General features: G+C 44.9%; 1 pseudogene; it reads right to left on the reverse strand.

Annotated features, from left to right (window-relative positions):
• Positions 1 to 13310: 13310 nt before the first annotated feature.
• On the reverse strand, positions 13311 to 20174 carry LOC108302127 (annotated as a pseudogene).
• Between the last annotated feature and the right edge of the window lie 256 nt (positions 20175 to 20430).

Below are 20430 nucleotides of genomic sequence, written 5' to 3' on the forward strand. Positions count from 1 at the left end.
CTGCAGCCCCTCTCATCTGCCAGTTTGATTCTGCAGGGAGAGGTGGCCCTGGGCGCACAGCTGGTGTTTGTCCACAGATGTTCTTGGGTTTCTGTCTGTGTGTTCTCTCATTTTTCAAAGCTGGGTGTGGGACCAACATCATCACTGATATTCTGTGGCTGTAAGCAAGTCCTCATGACCACTGTTCAGTTTTCTCATCTTTTTTTATTATTGTGAGACAGAGCCTCACTCTGTCACCCAGGCTGGAGTGCAGTGGTGCAATCTCGGCTCACCACAACCTCTGCCTCCCGGGTTAAAACAATTCTCCCTCAGCCTCCTGAGTAGCTGGGATTACAGGTGCCTACCACCGTGCTCAGCTAATTTTTGTATTTTTAGTAGAGGCAGGGTTTTGCCATGTTGGCCAAGCTGGTTTCGAACTCCTGACTTCAGGTGATCCGCCCTCCTCGGCATCCCAAAGTGCTGGGATTATAGGCGTCAGCCATCACGGCCAGCGGTTTTCTTGTCTTTATAAAGTAGGGAGTAATCCATATAAAGGGACTAACCTAGGGGGACTGTGAGAGGAGGGAAGAGACTGCTATTGTTTGCCCTATGTCCACCTACTTCCCTAGTTCAGAACATTGGATTTTAATGAGATTACAAAGTACGTGGTGAAAACGCTACATCATTTTCCACCCCCCATCCCCCACCTCTTGCCGTAAGATGTGCCCCATGAGACGGAAGCACTGACTACTGAGCAGGACTTCTAGGGGAGTTCCTGAAAACTCAGAGGGGCGCCCCTTTTACCTTTTGCTCTTCCCTTTTTCCTGCCTGGAACGCAGAAGTGATGATTGAAGCTCCTGAGGCTGTAAGCTCTGTACATGGGATGGCGGTGGAGAAAGACAGAAGGAGCCTGGTTCTCTAAGGACGTTGTAGAGCTGCCTTATCAGTCCTGCATGGTATTCCTGTACACTGCTCTTATGTGAACACATAAACACCTCATTTGTTGCAGCCACCGAGGCCAGGGTTCTGTTAGCCCTTCCTGACTGAAACAGAAGACAAAAATGGCATCACAGACTCCTGAACTCCAAAGACACTGCCTGTTCTTTCGTCTGTTCTTGGCAGGGACCAGCATTGGGATTGTACTTCAGGGTTGATCCTGGCCGTTTGGTGGCAGTGAGGAGTGAGCCCCTAGGAGTCTCTGCTCTCATTCTGACATGTCCATTCCACACTGGATCCATAGAATGAGAGAACACAACTGTCTTCTCACAGGATTTATGGAAACAGTGATAGTTGCAGAAAAATAATTGGCAAGAGAACGGACTTCAGCTCTCTGAAAGCTGATGACCACCTGTTTTTTCTGTCTCTTCCGGTGTATTTCAAAGCTAAATTATGTCAAATAGGAAATGAATCAGAATCCCCAATTCAGTAGAAACTTAGAGGTCTTGCGATCCAATCTGCTGCTTGATCCGTGAATTACCTGTAGCTCATCTCTGAGAGGTGGCCTCCCACCTCTGCTTGAATTCCTTCAAGGATGGGGTGCTCATTATGGCTTTTCTGATCATCTCTGATTGTTACAGACGCTGTGAAACTTTTATCCATCAGTCCTAGTTCTGTTTATGAAGCTGTACAGTACAAATCTCTTTTTTTTCCCACTTGTTAAGCCTCAACTATTTGAAGATATCTACCATGTCTTCTATGAGACTGTTCTTCTCCAGGCCAATCATCCTTAGTTCCTTCAACTCTTTTTTTTTTTCCCCTGAGAGGTTATTCTTTTGTTACTACTTATTAAAAAAGGAGAGGTTATTCTTTTGTTACTACTTATTAAAAAAGCAACCCGTGCCCATTCAGCAAAGACAAAGTAGTGAAAAGCAAAAATCAAAACTACATCTATTTGGTGATAATTATTAATGTCTTATGTTTCCTCCCAGAGTCTTTTCTACATGAATGATAACAATACCCAACAATGTAAGTATATGCATATCTATTTACTTTTGCATTACAAGGTGGGTTTGAAGGTAGCATTTTTTAGAGTACTTGTTAAGTGCTAGAAACTCACATCTCCCACCCATTTGAAGTAGGCATCCTTATTTTTCCCCATTCTATAAAGAAGAAATCTGAACCTTAGAGATATGAAGTCACTTTCCGAGTCAGCTGGACTGCCAACACTCGAACACAGGTAGCACGACCCCAAAACCTACACTGTTGTTCACATTGTTTAAAAACAAAAACAAGTACTCAATAAATACTAGCTATTATTACCCTTTTTAAGGGAGCAATCTTCTTAATTGTTGAACTGTTAAAAAAGGGATAGCTCACACCTATAATCCCAGGACTTTGGGAGGCCAAGGTGAGTGGATTCCTTGAGGTCAGAAGTTCGAGGCCAGCCTGGCCAACGTGGCAAAATCCCATCTCTACTAAAAATACTGAAATTAGCTGGGCATGGTGGCACCTGCGTGTCATCCCAGCTTCTCGGGTGGTTGAGGCACAAGAATAGCTTGAACCCGGGAGGCAGAGGTTGCAGTGAGCCAAGGCTGCGCCACTGCACTCCAGCCTGAGCAACAGACTCTGTCTCAAAAAAAAAAAAAAAAAAAAAAAAAAAAAAAAGAAGAAGAAGAAGAAGGACTAAAGGAGATGATAATATTTTCTTGCGGAGGTTTGTTATAATCATTGAGTTGTTCTGTGTGCCATCCTTCTGGATGCCACCAAATGACATTCTGAAGGAGAATTGAAGCACCTGAAAAGCATAATGTCTCATGTATCAGGATTACTTAAGGCATATTTTTCACTCCTTTGCTGCCCTGTTTATCCTTGGTCCATTGAGCTTTTCCTAGAGAAATTAAATTCTTAATGACAGTCCAAGTAAAAGTCAGTATTTTTTTTCTTGAAACACACATACACAGAGAAGCAGCATTAAGAATGTGTGGACACTGAAGCCAAGCTACCTTAGGTGCAAATTTTTGCTTTAATATTTTCTAGCTGTGTAACTTTTGGCAAATTCCTTAAACTCGCTGTGCCTCAGTTGCTCTCTGTAAAATGGGGATGGTCATCATAATACCTGTCTTCAGGGTTGTAATAACTAAGTTACTAATCCATGCAGGGCACTTAGAACAGGACCTGGCACAGAAGTAAATGCTCAATAAATCTTTATTACATACAGACCTTCTCTTCCATGTTACAAAGCTTAGCAAAGTCTTAGATAATTAACTCTTATTTTGGATTATTCTTGCTTATATGCCTCATACTCTTCAAGTGAAAGAAAAGAGATTTTGAGAGAGTGCTTCAGAAAAACAGCTGTAGGGATCTTTTTCACTTAGCAAATTCCAACTCAAGGGTGAGGAACGCTTGTGCGCTATGAACACCAGGTGGCGCTGTAAACAAGTACAGTAAGGAGGTCTGCACCTGCCCTCGAGTGCCGGCCTTGGGCTGCACTGCTGGTGCCTGGTGGCTCTCAGAGCTGAAGAAGACACAGGGGCCCAGGCCTTTTTTTTTTTTTTTTTTTTTTTTTAACAACTTCCACACATAGGAAATTAAGAACTTCAAAGACAGTTAACAAAAAACTGTGATAGAATTTGTTTATAAGTTAACACCTTATTAAAATTATTTCATAATAGTGTATTTCAGGACATAATTTTGTGGAGTAGTGAAATTACGTTTTAAGAAATGGAAAATCTCCAATAGGGGCTATGGCGTATTTAATCTCACAAATAATTTCTTAAAAACTAACCCTTAAATTATAATAACTATGAGTAGCCTCATTTGGTTATTCATAACCCAATTCTCAATGAAATTTACAAATATGAGGCCCAAGCCCAACAGCCCCATGGCTTCCCATCACCACTCTCTGGCTGCACCTTTCTGCAGAGAAGAGATTGGCCATAATCCCTTTAGAATTGTGGTTTCCTGTCTAACCTTTTTCCAGAGGGGTTAGAGTTTTTCTCACAGAGAGGGAGATTTCTCTACTGGGTACTCTCCTACCTTCTTTCCCATTCACTGCTCCCAATCCTAGGCTGCCCCTTTCTTGAGACTATCCACTCCCGTACCTAGGCCAGGATGAATGTCCTCACACTTGCCCTTTGGTCCTCCTCTTCGGAACAGTATTTCCCAAGCCAAAAGACATCAGGAAACCGTGGGGAAAGGTAAATGAATTAATATTTATGGAACACCTACTGTGGGCCAGGACCTGTCCTGGGTGCTTTATGTACATTATCTCACAACAACCCTTAAAAGTCAGCTGGTTGGCCGGGCACGGTGGCTCATGCCTGTAATCCCAGCAATTCAGGAGGCCAAGGTAGGTGGATCACCTGAGGTTGGGAGTTCGAGACCAGCCTGACCATCATGAATAAACCCCTTCTCTACTAAAAATACAAAATTAGCCAGGCGTGTTGGCACACACTTGTAATCCCAGCAACTCAGGAGGCTAAGGCAGGAGAATCGCTTGAACCCAGGAGGCAGAGGTTGCGGTAAGCTGAGATCGTGCCATTACACTCTAGTCTGAGCAACAAGAGCAAAACTCCATCTAAAAAAAAAGCCAGCTGATTGCTTATCACCATATAGCAGGGGAAGAACATGCTCAAAGAACTTTGGGCAGATGTCCCAAAGTTAAACAACTGCCTAGTGGCCAATGCCACATGATTTTTCTGAATCCCCACGTGACTGAATCTAGTGAGAGGGAGGTCAAGACCAGCCACTCAGATGGAGATGAGTCTGCGAAGGGATTTCTCCCTTTCCATCTGGGCTTGAGTCTTGTCAGTTTTATCAACCCACGGCCTCAAACATGAGCTCACCTCTCTAACTTCCTCCCCACAGCTTCGCTTAGTCCAGGCCTTCATTCGTCTCTTCCTGGCAAAATCTACATTTTACAAACTGATAACCTAGGCTACTAGTCCCAGTTTTACCTTTTACTGGGAGTGTGACCTTTGGTAAGTTACTTACCTTTGCTTACCTCAGTTTCCTTATTTGTAAGGTAGAGATGATTATGTTTTTCTTGAATGGTATTATAAGGATGAGATGAAACATATGTGGATATGTTAAAAAAGAAGAAAAGTTTTCTTCTCCCTTTTCCTTGGACTGACCATTGATTTATCCAGTCTGTGAATATGTGCTGAGCACCCATGATGTGCCCAGAATTATTTTAGGCACTTAGGACACAGCAATGAATGAGGCACTCATACATTTTGCACTCGTAGACAGAAAAGAAACAATTAGAAGCTAGATAAAAGTACAATTTCAGATGGTGCTGAATGTTGGAAGAGAATAAAACAGGGTCAGATAACTGTGATCTTTGACTATCCTGTTTCCTTGCCCGGAATGCCCGGTCACTACTTCTCCCCAGCTGAAAGTATTCCTCTCTCCAAGCTCCCTTCCTGATAGTCTCTGTGAAATCATCACAGCTCACTATTAGCTTTAATTGTGCCCTCCTCTCGACTCTCCTTCCCACTGGTTGTCTAAATGCACCTATGAGGCTGAGGACATTCACTCACATCTTTTTGTTCCATTCTGCACACCTTTGTCCCACCCTCAAGCAAACTCCTCAAAAATACTGAAGAGGAAAACCGACACTATGACCCCAAACAACTACCAGATACGTTGGTTTGTGAGTGGGAGATCCTCAGTGGGGGCCACCGAGAGTGGGGAGAAAGGGGACGGGCATCCTGGCACCTCTAGATGGGGACAAAGGAACAAACTTCCAAACAAAATGAAACATTCACCTGGGAAGTGTGTATTTGTGTGTGCACATGCCCATGTGCTCATGACTGTGCATGTCCCCGTCTGTCTTAGAGGCAGGGATGAAGGCTGATAGGAGGGAAAATCTAAATTTTCTAGCAGGAGGGGTACTAGTTCTTTGATTTGTTTGTTTTTTCCTAAAAGGCTTAAGAAGCCTTCCTGCAAAAGGCTGGATTTCTGGAAGCCACTTAAATGAAGGCATTTTGCACATGAAGGACATGCGGAGACTGAGTGAGGTCACCTGATCCTCGGTAACCGCAGTGAGCCGCTGGCCACCCACATCACCCCGGCTCCAGCACCACAGTAGCAGATTCATCCTTCTTAATGAGATGCTCAGTCTGAGTACAGCTCCTCCCTGGGGTCCTAATCATTTCTCAGAAAGTGGCTGCCCTGCACCCTGGAATTCAAGTTTTTGATTTGTTTCCCTTTCCAGCTCCAGCCGCAGCTGGGTGAGGAGCCGTCGACGGGAGGGGAATGACTGTGTAACACCTGTCACAGAGTTCTTCCCAGCCCCTGGGGGTGGGCAGGGAGATACCCCGGTTTTGTTCTCTCTGTTATGGAACCTGCAGAGAAAGCTAAATCTGGCTGCACTGACTGAACTCCCGGGTCGAGAAAAGCTGCTCAAGAGTCTTGGGCACGGAAAGGAATCGGAGCCAGCAGCCGTCATCTGTAGAGCTGCCTTTGTTCCCCACAGGAACCTGAACTCAGAGGAAATGCCAGCTGAGCTCTTCTTGCCCCATCTGTGACAATTCCAGCTGTTCTGCCTCAGAAATCTGGCTTGGAGAGTGTAGTGGCTTCCCTATACTCCATCAAAACAAAGCAGGGTGGCTTGTGAAGGTACTAATTTTGGCTCTATTTTTATCGCTGTAAATGTTCCTGCAAATTGCCACCAAGAAGTTAACCAGGCCTTGTATTCCTCGTCTTGGGGAGCTTTGGGAGATAAGTAAACAGCACTTTCCAGGCCAGGGGAACTTTGTTGGCTTGTCATGTAAGTAGAGGACATTGAAGCTAGGGTGGAGGAGGGGGAAACAGAAGTATCCAAAGGAAAAGAATTTTGAGGGTTCTTCTAGAACAGGAGAGAAGGGTATTGCAAAGACCTTCCTGTCCAAGCATGGAACAAAAGCAATGACACTGCTCCTTTAAGCACTCATAGAAGTTTGGGAAATAAACAAGTAAACATGTTAATGGCAGCAAATCTCTAATGGTTTGCAGCAACCTCAATTCTTGCCTTCTCAGAAGAAATAATTCCACAAAGGGGCATAAGGCAGAGGGAGATACCAAGGCAAGTTTTACAGCAGGTGTGAAAGATTATTAAAAAGCTTTAGCGCAGGAGTGAAAGGGAGGAAAGTACACTTGGAAGAGGCCCAAGAGGGCAACTTGAGAGATCAGGTGCGCAGGGTTTTAGATGCCGGCATGCTGGCATATTTGCGTCCCTTATCCTGTGATTCTTCCCTCGGGGTGGGCTGTCCACATGCACAGTGGCCTGCTAGCGTTCGGGAGCGGAGAACACACAGTGTATTTACTGGAATTGTGCGAATGTTCTCTTGAGACGTTCTTCCCTTGCCAGTCAAATGTCTCTAAAGGTCATATACCAGTTATGCTTCACCACGTTGCCTCGTAACATGCATCCTTGAGTCCACTCACCCAACTCCTTGGATCAGAAAGCTGCTGATCACCAGTTTCAGGTGCTTCTGTTTGCTGGAAGACTGCCTTTCCCTGGCACTGGCTGAAACCAATCATTATTTTAATGAGACAGTTTAACAGTTGCCTGACCATCACCTGATAGTTGCCTAACATTCCTGGGGTGTGGGGGTGTGGGGGTGTAGGGGTGTGGGTGGCCGGGTGGTAGCCGGAAGGTGCAGGGGTGCCTATCCTGCCCTGCTCATGTCTGACTAGCTACCTACTCTAAAGAAAAGAGACCAGAGTAACTGAAGTTCAGGTCAGAAGGCCATCCCTGAATGTTGTAGCCTCTATAAGATGTCCAGGACTTTTGCACAAATCTGGAAGCAGGAGCTGGAGGTATGAATGAAATTGAGTTTCCGGTCAGTTAGGAGGGATGAGATTTAGAGCAGATTCTATCTGTTTTAAAGAAATAAATGAAAGGTGATACTGCTTACACTCCTAAGCTTTAGGAAGAATATATACTTGGATCAAAACATTAGCACAGCATCCCAGACGTTCTTCTTATGAGTAAACAATAGGGCAGAGCTGGGAAGCAAAACCCCAAGTGGGATTCAAGGGACCTTGCTCTCAACCTTGTAAAGCCATGAGTTGTGAGAGAAAGGTGGGCAACTGATATCCTACAAGGAGCAATGTGTTAGTTTGCTAGGGTTGCCATAACAAGGCACAACAGACTGAGTGGCTTCAAAATCCAAAATTTGGCTGGGCATGGTGGCTCATGCCTATAATCCCAGCACTTTGGGAGGCCAAGGCAGAAGGATCATTTGAGCCTAGGAGTTTGAGACCAGCCTGGACAACAAAGTGAGATCCTGTCTCTCCAAAAAATAATTTTATAAAATTAGTTGGGCATGATGATACATGCCTGTAGTCCCAGGTATGTGAGAGGCTGAGGCAGGAGGATTGCTTGAGTCTGGGAGATCGAGGCTGCAGTGAGCCTGGGAGATGGAGGCTGTACTCCAGCCTGAGTGAGAGAGTGAGACCCTGTCTCAAAAAACAATAAGTAAATAACCGAAATCTGTTTTTAATTCTGGAAGCTGAAAGTCCAAGATCAAGGTGTTAGACGGGGTGATTTCTTCTGAGGTCTCCCTGTGCCTTCCCGTGGTCTTTCCTCTGTCTGTCCGTCTGTGTCCTTCTCTTCTTATAAGGATGCAGATCAGACCCAGCCTAATGATCTCATTTTACCTTAATCAACATTTTTTTTTTTTTTTTTTTGAGACATTCTCACACTGTTGCCCAGGCTAGAGTGCAATGGAATGGTGTGATCTCAGCTCACTGCAACCTTCTTCTCCCGGGTTCAAGGGATTCTCCTGCCTCAGCCTCCCAAGTAGCTGGCACCCGCCATCACACCCAGTGAATTGTTGTATTTTTAGTAGAGACGGGATTTCACCATGTTTCTCAGGCTGGTCTTGAACTCCTGACCTCAAGTGATCCCCCTGTCTTGGCCTCCCAAAGTGCTGGGATGACAGGCATGAGCCACCGAGCCCAGCCCACCTTAATTATCTTTTTAAAGACCGTATCTCCAAATACAGTCACACTCTAAACTACAGGGGGTTAGGAACTCAAGATAAGGACTTAGGGGAAGCACTAATTTAGCTTATAACATGTAGTAATGCCCCCTTTTTGCCCAGACTTTAATCCAAATATAGATTCACCAATCTGTCGAAAAAAGGCCACTGAGAAAGGAGGCCACACTTCCAGGAGGAAATTACATTGGGAAGGAAGAAACACAAGTCTGTGGAGGTGTGGGAAGGAAGGGGAAGCTGACAATCTGTTTATCTGCCTACATACTTGGTACTTCCTACACGTGGGCTGCAAAAGGATGGTACCCCACACTTCAGCCCTGTTCGTTCCCTTCCACCCACTCCCACCCTCTGTGGATAGCCTGGGGAAAGCATTCTGATGTTTTACTTTTCTTTCTCCAATCACTCTAGGAGAGAGTCTGTAGGGCATATTTACAGGAAGCTGCAAATATTTTGCTACAGAAAACTACCCAAACCTCTTAGTTAAGAACCTACCTTATTGGACCATTTGGTGGGAAAAGCGTGGTCCTAGAAGACTGGCCCTAAGGTGGGGCTGTTAAGATGTGACAAAATAAAGGAAAACTAAGCTGGTGCACATAATACTAATAGCTTCTGCCCCAGGAGGCATCTCTAGGCTCCTCGATGGCTCCTTGAGCTCTTGGATGGGTCCAGCCAAGAGGAGCCCCAGCAAATGACGTGTGATCACATGGAGGCCTTGGTTCTCCCAGGTCTCCCTGCTGGGTTGCAGGTGGTTGGTGGCTGCTGTCTCTATGAAAACCACAGCTCCTGCTGCGCCACTCTCTCTACTACAGCCCAGTCTCTGGATTCCTCCCTTTGCCCTGGGACACTCCAGCATCTCTTGTACATTTCCCCTGATCCTGCCCACACCTTTGTGAATAGACGCTTCATTAATCTCTCTTTAATAACTCATGTCAATGTGCCATCTGTTTCCTCTCAGGTCCCTGAGCTTTTCTATGTGATAGGCACTGTTATAAATATAAATATACATTTCCTCTTTTTTAAAAAAAGGTTGTTGAGATATAATTCACATACCATACAATTTACCCATATAAAGGGTACAATCAATAGCTTCCGGAGTAGTCACAGATATGTACAAACAATACCGCAGTTAATTTTTAGAACATTTTCATCACCTCAAAAAGAAACCCCATGAGCCTTAGCTACCACTATCCTCTTCCCCACACCCCATGCCTCAGTCCTGAGCAATCGCTCATCTACTTTCTCTAGATTTCTCTCTTTCTTTTTCACATGGATAGAATGATGTAGCATGTGGTCTGTTATGACTGACTTCTTTGTTTTCAGGATTCTTCCATGTGATTATAGCTTATGTCAGCACGTTGGTCTTTTTTGCAGTTGAGTAATACTCCACTGTATGAATTTAACACATTTTGTTTCTCCGTTTGTCAGGTGATGGACATTAGGTTGTTCCACTTGGCTATAATGAATAATGCTGCTGTCAACATCCAGGCACATGTTTTTGTGTGTGGACATTGTTTTCATTTCTTTTGGGAATATAAGAGTGGAATCATTGAGTTCTTTTTTTTTTTTTTTGAGACAGAGTGTCGCCCTGTCACCCAGGCTGGAGTGCACTGGTGTGAGATCTCAGCTCACTGCAACCTCTGCCTCCCAAGTTCAAGCGATTCTCCTCCCTCAGCCTCCCGAGTAACTGGGACTACAAGTGCGTTCCACCATGCATGGCTAATTTTTTTGTACTTTTTTAGTAGAGACGGGATTTCACCGTGTTAGCCAGGATGGTCTCGATCTCCTAACCTTGTGATCTGCCCACCTCGGCCTCCCAAAGTGCTAGGATTATAGGCGTGAGCCACCACGCCCGTCCAGAATCGCTGAATTCTGTAGTAACTCTATGTTTAACTATTTGAGAACTTGCCAAACTTTTTCAAAGCAGCTGCACCATTTTACATTTCCATCAGCCATGTATGAGGGTTCTGATTTCTTCACATCCTCACCAATACTTGCTATTATCTGAATTTTTTATTCTGGCCACCCTAGTGGTGGTGGTATCTCATCGTGATTTTGATTTCTATTTCCCTGATAACGAATGGTGGCAAGCATCTTTTAATGAGCTTATTGGCAATATATATCTCCTTTGATTCTCACAACTACTTTATGAGATAGGCGAGCTACTAAATCCATTTTACGGACGAGAAGATCGAGGCATGGATAGGCGAAATGACTTACCTTAGGTACACAGCGAGTGACAGTGAGACTAGGATAGGAACTGCAGCGGGAAACCCTCATGCTCCTAACTGTTAGAACACGCTGCCTTTGCACAAAAGAACAAGAAGATCTGGGGGATGGCAGAGCAAGAAGGCAGGGTGGCCAAAAGACTTTTAAGAAGAGGAATATCCGCTGTGCCATTTAAAATAGCTTATGCTGCTGCATGGAAATCTCCTTCATTTCCATGTGTGAATGGTTATCTTGTGGAAAGCAAGGAAAGAGGGCCAAGTTCTTTCATGTTTGGGTTAAAGCCAGAGTGAAAATAAAGGAACAACCACAAGCAATAGGGCGGAGACCAAGAACTCAGCTGGAGCAGAAAGTTGGAGCCAGAGCTAATAAGATCATATAGATCCCTTAATAATTCACAGAAATATGGAAGAGGGCTGTAGCTTTTCCACAGTCCAGACAGTTCAAACAAACTTTATCTGGATCTGAAGGGCCTGGGAGACCCTCAGCTGGGTTTCATTTATAAAGTACTTTAGCAAAAGTGTGGCCATTCCCTCCCCATCTCACCCCCAAGTTCTCAGCCTTTTATCCAAATGAAGTGTGGGCACCGAAGCCTGCTCTTTCCTCCTCTATCTTTATATTAACATGAGACACACTGTCCTTTGTTTCCAACCTTGAAAAGACAGTAAAATCCACATCATTCTCCAAAACATCCCTCAAAGATGGGCCTATGGCCAGGTGTGGTGGCTCTCGCTTGTAACCTCAGGACTTTGGGAGGTCAAGGCAGGCGGATTGTCTGAGCTCAGGAGTTCGAGACCAGCCTGGCCAACATGGTGAAACCCCATCTCTACTAAAATACAAAAACTTAGCTGGGCATGGTGGCACACACCTGTAGTCCCAGCTACTTGGGAGGCTGAGGCAGGATAATTGCAGGAACCCGGGAGGTGGAGGTTGCAGTGAGCCAAAATGGTGTCACTGCACTCCAGCCTGCGTGGCAGGGCAAGACCCGGTCTCAAAAAAAAAAAAGATGGGCCTATAAGAATTCAGAGAGGTTAGAGGACCCCTGCTTGGAAGCTTTCTCCCCTCAAACTCATCCCAGGAATCTAATCTTCTCCCTTTTACTCCCACCCTTACCCTCAACACATCACATCACACCACACACACACACACACACACACACACACACACACACACCCCTCCCAATTCACTGCCAGACTGCCTGATGGTGCTCTCTGGTGAGAAAAGCCAGGGTAACAAGAAGGAGCGAGTGAGTCTGCAAATCAGGTATATTTTTGAATTTCCATTCTGCATCCCCAGCATCTGTCTGCTGATTTATCAAGAGAACCAGAGATCGTTTAGGAATGATGGACAGTCCTCTGAGGAAGCAATGCCAGAAGCATGATGAGCAGAAATGCTGAACAAGATGCTGGCTGGAGGGGAAATCAATCTCCCAGGCCGATTAGTTTGGGTGGGAGCCAACAGAGGCTGAAACTTGTTACAGCTACAGTCATCCTTCTTGCTACTTTTTTTTTCTATTTCCCGGAATAAAATCAGATTAGCCTTAGAGCTCGAGGTAGCTAACAGGTCTGCACATGCCATGGCAATGTCTCAAAACAGATGACTGTTATTAAAAATGCACATGATGCATCTTTCCACTTGGTCTGTAAGATACTTAAGGACAGGCGCTATGATCTTTCTTCTATGATTTATGGCGTAACCAGCACAATGCTGGGCCCAAAAGGTCACTAAGCAACTTGTTGAAGTGAATGGGCTTAAGGTAGACATGAAAGGAATTTTCTTTTTTTAAAAAAAAAATAAAACAAAGAGACTTTTGTTTAATCTGCCAGCTAAGAAATGAAAGCCAGATGGGTCCAATTCATTATGATGCTTAGAGAATAAGATGGATAATTATAAACAGAGAAGCCCACAGAGAAGTTTGGAGAAGGGGGTTGCTATTCAATGTTAAAAGCGTGATGCACATACAGATCTAGTCGAAGATTGATCTAACTGGTTAGTGAGGGAACAGGCAGGAAGACAAATGCAAGTCAAAGGAGAATACAGGAGACTGTTTTCTATGATCATTGAAAGTAAGGATGAAGAAGTGGGTTTGCAAAGCTGGGCAAAACTGCTTAATGTCCTACACAGCAATAAGATCAGACCCTTTGAGGTTATGTTTTCTTTTCTTTTCTTTTTTTCAGTGAAAAATAACTTTTATGGAGACCCCACCTGCAAAATCTGTTCCTGGCGTTAAGCTCCTGCTTCCTTTGCAATTCGGTCTTTCTTGAGTGGTCCCGTGAATGTTTTCTTCTCCATGGTCTGGAAGTGGCCATGGCCAAACTTGGAGGTAGTGTCAATGAACTTAAGATCCATATTCTCCAGAGCCCACCGTCTGGTCTGCACCAGCAAGGACTTGCAGAGGCTGAGGACTCGCGTCTTGGTTCCCACCACACAGTCTTTCAGCATGACAAAGTCATTGGTCACTTCACCATAGGGAACAAAGCCACCCAGAGGGTTGATGCTCTTGTCAGACAGGTCTTAGTCAGTGGGGGCACTGTTCTTGATCAGTTTGCATCCTTGATAAGGTAGCCCTGGCCGATCTTATAGATCTTCTTGTTGATCTCAGTGTGGTGATGGTAGACTTTCTGCCCAGCGTGTGCCACAGAGAAGGCCACACGGGCGGGATGCCATGCCGCAACACAGGCCACCTAGTGCAGGCCTTGGTGGGTCTTGCAGGGCAGCTTCTTGATGTGCCAATGACAGGTGACCCCTTTGTAGCCTTTGCCCTTGGTCACCCCAATGACATTGATCATCTCATCCTGCCCAAACAATTGGTTCACAGGTACCTGCTGCTGCAGCCTCTTGAGGGCCCAGTCCAGTTTCTCAGCCACAATGCCTCCGTTCACCTGGATCTCCATCAGGTGGGCCTTCTTCTGGCCCAGAGGAAGCAGATGCATCTGGGTGTGGGCAATGACGCGGATGACTGGGCCTTACTTCTTCATGCTGCTGAAGTCCTTCTCCAGCTGCTTCTTGCCATCCTCATCCTGCCATTTCTTGCAGTACTTGGTGAAGGCCTTCTTAGATTTATGTCAGTTCTTATAGAAACACCTCTTGTACTCATTGCTTATGTGCTCAGCGAAGACAGTCTTGAAGGTCCAGAGGCCTCGAGGGGTTTCCATGTGGCCCACAATGCCCACAACCACCGTGGGTGGCGTCTCCACAGTGGTTGCAGCCTCCACCACCTCCTTCTTGTTCACCTTGGATCCTGGCCTGTGGACTTCCTGCACGATGTGGGTCATGCCAGCCTTGTATCCCAGGAAGGCTGCGAGGTGGACCGGCTTGGAAGGGTCATTCTAAGCAGGCTCTTCACCTTCCCACGATACCTGCTGCTACGCTTTTGAGGCAGGAAGTCGAAGGACCCACGTCTGGGAGTGGAGAACTTTCTGTGAGACAGCACACCGTCAAATCCCACCCATAGAGGGGGGTTATGTTTTCTATTTGACAGAATTCATTTGCCTTTCTACTGAACAAGAGTCATTTGCAATGTAGCAATCTTCTCAAGTTAACATCTGATTTTACAGAGTCTGGCCCCTAATCATGAGTAATTGGAACCAGAGAAATGCACTGTCTCACTCTCTCGCTCTCTTTCAAAAAATTCTGGGCTGGTATAGCAGGTGACAGTAGCAGTTACAAGTATTAACCCTGTCATTGGCTTCTGCGAGTTTGGATGGAAATGTCAGGGAAGGAAAAGTAGGCAGGGTATGCAGTGCACCATACGGTCATCACTCTTGGTAAGATACCACTTGCCGATAAATAAAGCCACGATGCATGATCACCCATAAACCCAGAAAACGGTTTTCAGAGTGAGCTAATCCACCCTGCAAACCCTGCCTCCTTTTCCTCCCCTGAGATTTCCATCCACATTCTTTAGGTGAAAGGTAGAAATAACCACCTACCTGGGATGAGCAGACTTCCCTCTCCTTGTCTACCAGTTTAAGTCCCAGATTTTTAAGCCAGTCTTGCCTATGAGGAAGGGAATTAAATTGTTGTTAAACAAGTGTTTGTTTTCTTTTGCTTTTTCCTTCACAGGCCAGAAGCCATTTCTCTGGATCACACTCAAGTTTAGGTTGGCTGTGCCAATAGCATCAACTCCGTGGGCTGTATTTATAGACAAGCGGTATCTGATAGTGAGCAAATTGCTTGTTGAATGACTTGGAGAATCTCCCTGCCCTATTGAACCAGGATTAATAAACTCAGCAGTGGAGCTTTGGAGGCTTTACTGTCCACCTCAGATGATACAGCTTGGGAAGAACTCAAATTCACCTCTATGACATTCTAAAACTGGGAGAGGCAAATGAGAGGATTAACACTTATAACTGTTACTGTCACCTGATATACTAACCCAGGATTTTAAAAAAGAGAGCATTGGCAGGGTGTGGTGGCTCACACCTGTAATCCCAGCACTTTGGGAGGCCAAGATGGGCGGATCATGAGGCCAAGAGATCGAGACTATCCTGGTCCACATGGTGAAACCCCGTCTCTACTAAAAAATACAAAAATGAGCTGGGTGTGGTGGCCTGCGCCTGTAGTCCCAGCTACTAGGGAGGCTGAGGCAGGCGATTGCTTGAACCCAGGAGGCAGAGATTGTAGTGAGCTGAGATTGCGCCACTGCACTTCAGCCTGGCGCCTGGTGACAGAACAACACTCTGTCTCAAAAAAAAAAAAAAAGGAGAGCATTTATTGGGTTCAGCCTCATTTGCTGCTATGAACCCTCCAGCCCCTGCCTTTTTGTCCCTGCTGGTTCTAGGGTACCCCAAGGAGCACTCCACATGGGCACATAGCACAGACCTCTGGTACATATCACTAATATCATCATTTCTCTCTAGTTCTGCCCTGAATTTCTGTGAAGAGCTCCATTCCAGAGATCACATGCTCCTGTGCACATACCACTCATGATGTCAAAGCCACTGGTACCAGGGCCACAAGTGCCCTGTGCTGTCTGATGCCCTCCATGCCCCTGCCAGGCTCTATGGAACAACTCAGTTCTCTCCTTATGGCAGCCCTTTCTGCCTAGGACTCAGGCAGGTGCCCTTAGCACCATCTGAGTTTCTCTGCTTCTCTTACATGGACCCAGATTTGTGCAACTCTACCCTTTGCCCCTTCAGGTGAACTCCCCTGGGAGACTCACAAGAAAGGCCTCTTAGAGGAACCCAAGCCAGGATTCTTCAAACATGCTTAGAGGTGTCTGGATCCAAGGTAAATAAAGTTGAGGTTCAAGCTGAGACACTGTCACTCTTTAAAAGGAACATAGATGTAATAAAAGAACATCACCCACCAGCTCTGAGAGGAAGTTCACGTATATTTTCTTAGCTAAGCAGAAAAACATGAGGACAGTTTCCTAGCTCCCCCTGAATCACATCTTCAATGTGAGAGTTTGCTATTCCAGGGAAGAAACAGGAATATTCAAAAAGAGAAACTGAAAGGTGAAACCTAGGGTATAGTCTCAGCTGTGCTGTTAATGAGCCTGAGAAAGTCCTTTCCTCTCCCTGGCCTCAATTTCCTTTTATGTCAAATGAGAGTGGTACTCTAGACTGGGGGTCAGCAAACTTTCTGAGTAAAAGGCCAGCTAGTAAACAGGCTCTATGGGCAATACCGTTTCTGTCACAACTACTCAATCCTGCAGCTGTCATACAACAGCAGCTATAGGCAATGTGTGGCTGTGTTCCAATAAAACTTTATTTACAAAAACAGGCAAACAGGCAGTGGGCTGGTTTTGACCCACAGGCCATAGTTTGCCAACCCTGGGTGTAGATGATCTTCAGCATTCTTTTAAATAACAATAATCCCTTTAGGTGAGAATTGGATCTTTTTTGATACTACACAAACAATTCATTTAAATGTAAGATCCCCCGTATAACTCCAATTGTTTTTTTTTTTTTGTTTTAAACATCTTTTCTTCTCTCCTTCGGTGATAAGTTGAACCTCAACAGAATTTATTTAGAGGCTAGAATAGGTCAGGAGATGCTCTTGCTGAGGAATTTAATGATATACATGACTAAATCCTAGACCTCAAAGTGTTCACAATATAATGAAAGAGACATACACATAAATGCATAATTATAAAGCATTACAGTAATTGCTATAATCATGCTATTATCCATTATCAAGGCTTAAGTTCTATTACATCCAAATTTCAGATGCAAGAGTAGACCAAGTTCAAGGACATTCCAACATAATATGTGTAGGATATGCAGAAAATTGGTGGGCCATCTGAAATGCATTCCTGTGAAAATTGAGTGTTGTGACTTTGCAGGGAAGCCTTGACTCAGACTAGGACTGGTCCACAGAGCAAGTTTCTGACAGATTACATTTGATGCCTAAAGAGTGGCCATCTGTGATAAAAGTCAGACCTTTGTTCAATTGCAAAGAAGGCATAGTTATGATACAGAACATGTGAAGGGAACTTTTTGTTCTAGAAGGCAGCAGGTGACATTCCATTTGAATGAGAAACATCAGAGAGAGCTGTGCTTTCACTCTCACAAGGTACAATCTCCAGCTGCACCAAGCTTTGTATTTCTTATTGCATTTCCTGTTTTCAGTGAGAGGAGGGGCTGGTGGCGGAGATGCATGGACCACGCAGCACGTTATTGTTCCACAGCTTTGTCTTTGACGTACTTGCTTCTGAAATTCGTTAGGACTTGAAATATCCTTTTCATAAAGACTGCAATAAACTTAAAGTCCTTTGACAAGATGGCTACATGGATCAAAGGGCTTATCTCTGTTGAGTATTGAGTAGCCACCCAGATATCATTGGAGAAGCAACGACGCAGGAAATTCAAAACACCTTCGACTCATTTTAGTTAACTTGGGGATGTGGTACAGCTTTGCAGGGATGTATTTACATTTCTTATATTTCATAGCCTCATAGGAGCTTAAATAGTTACCTCAGCCTTCATTGCGCAGGTGATGAAAGAGATGCTTAAAGAAGATAAATTAAGTAAAGAAGAGAAATTAAGTACTTGCCCAAGTCACATTGTTAGTTAATGGAAGAAACAAAACTGGGACCTAGATCTTCTGATGCCACATTTTGAGCCCCATGAACCACTGGTAAGAACTACCTTTTATGCTGGTACACGGTGTGTGTGTAAGATTACACCTATAATTTTCAAACTGGTGCTTTTTATTCTGTCCTTTTCTGTTTGATTATTTCCATTTAAAAAGTGCTAGTCATGCCCCACAAACTCACTACGAGGTCTTACTAGCATTTGTAAACACTGCTGTGGATCACAGAATTGCTTGTATGCCATCCTAACCATACACCAAATGAGGCTTTCATACAACACTGAAAAACTATTTCCCTTGGAAAGATTACATTTCTGCTGTCACTTTTTGTAAGTGGGTAGAAAGAATTTGTGACTATTTGGTTTTCTTAGGGAAAAAAACATTACATGTGCATAAAGGGAGCCACAAATCTGTTGTGAGTTTTCAGACCGTGTTCAAAAACTCACTGTCTCCATGAACTCTTTCCACACTAGACTCACTGGGCTCTCTGATTGTCTCAACACCGATACCTTTTTGCAAAACATTTAGTCACTGATCCTAAACTTCAACTTTATCCCCCTTTTTCTAGAAAAATTGCCAATTCCACTGGCATCGGGGACTCTTACCTGCTTATTACCCTAATCTGGGAGGTGTGGTAGAAGGCTCACAGGTATGATACAGAATGACAGGCATCCACACATGTCAAATACCGTATATCTGAGAGCTGAAAATATGATGGGAATGCAATGAAAAGTCAAAATCAAGTGGTTGAGGATGGAAATTAAGCTTTAAAAAAAAATCACTGTGGGCACAGTGGCCCCTACCAATAATCCCAGCACTTTGGGAGGCGGAAGGATTGCTTGAGCTCAGGAATTCAAACCAGCCTGGGCAACGTGGTGATACCCTGTCTCTACCCAAAACACAAAAATTAGTTGGGCATGGTGGCAGATACCTGTAGTCCCAACTACTTGGGCAGGGGGTAGGGGCGCCACTGCGAGAGAATCGCTTGAGCCTGGGGAGCCAAGGCTGCAGTGAGCTGTGATCACGCCACTGCACTCCAGCCTGGGTGACAAAGCAAGACCTTGTTTCACTTAAAAAAAAAAAAAATCAGATTTCTAATGCAATTTTAGAAACCTTGCAGCCTGTGGATACCAAAGAACTGAATTCAGCCATGCCCTAGCCCTCCCACCCAAACCTTCAGAGTTACACACTTCCAGCAAGGAATGCTTTGAAATTCATTTTGTTTGCTCAGCCACCAGGCCTGCGGGAGATCATGGCTAAGGGCAAGGTGCAGAAGGGAGACGCACAAGATGTGCAAGTCTTTAAAAAATCCTCGGAGGGAGAATCATGCTACAAATGGGCAAATCACATCCTGAAATGGTGGACTCTGAAGACCTTACAAAACAGCCCTCAGGCCTGATCTGTCTCCTTTCCCAGCTTGACGGTGTTTTCCTAAAGTCGTTTCACTTTCCTCCTTCTCCAAAAGGTGGAATCAGAAAGGAGAGAGCAGGAAGGCACAGGCCGAACACTCATCTCAATGGCTGTCTCAGCCATGCTCTGACAACCGAGCTGATGGGAAAATTGCTCCTAATTAAATCACTTCATAAAAAACAGACCATTTTTCCAAGCGAATGCTCTCCGCAGTTCTCGTGGTGAGTAATTTGTTGTGTTAATAAGCTGGAGAGGTTGAATTCCAAGGTTGCAGCCGCTGACAGTCCACAGAAATAGGGACCATATTTTGGCAATGCCCTTGCCCTGTCCAGGGTACGGAGGAAAGCTGACAAATGGCAGTTCCTTATAATAGTTCTGCTCGCTGGAGACCTGCGGGGGCTGAGAATGATGTTTCCCAGTCTGTAGGTTTAGGATGCCAACAAATAAAACAAACAAATACCCAGAGAAAGGCCCTGTGTCTTTTGTTCGCTGAAAAACAAATGGGAGGACTTCCTTTTGTAGATCCTGCTGTGATAGAGGAAGACAGTGCTTCGTCAGCTGTATTTGAACTGAAGCATGGAAAATTCCCATCTGCATTCGACTGTGTGGTTTTAGGGCAGCTGGATAGGCAGTGCTGCACAGTCTGAGGCTGTGGACCCTGACGTTAGACTCACTGTCGGTTCCATTCCTAATACTTACCAGCTGTGACACCTTGGACGTGCATGGTGATCTCTCTAAGCTTTATCTTCCTCATCTGTCAAGCCAGTCATAATACCTACCTCTTGGGATGGCGGTAAAGAGTAAAGAAGATAGTATTTGTAGAGTGCATAGTGTCTGCCAATAGGAAATACTT

This window comes from Cebus imitator, unplaced genomic scaffold, assembly GCF_001604975.1.
Source record: "Cebus imitator isolate Cc_AM_T3 unplaced genomic scaffold, Cebus_imitator-1.0 Scaffold38, whole genome shotgun sequence".
In the NCBI taxonomy this organism is placed as follows: domain Eukaryota; kingdom Metazoa; phylum Chordata; class Mammalia; order Primates; family Cebidae; genus Cebus; species Cebus imitator.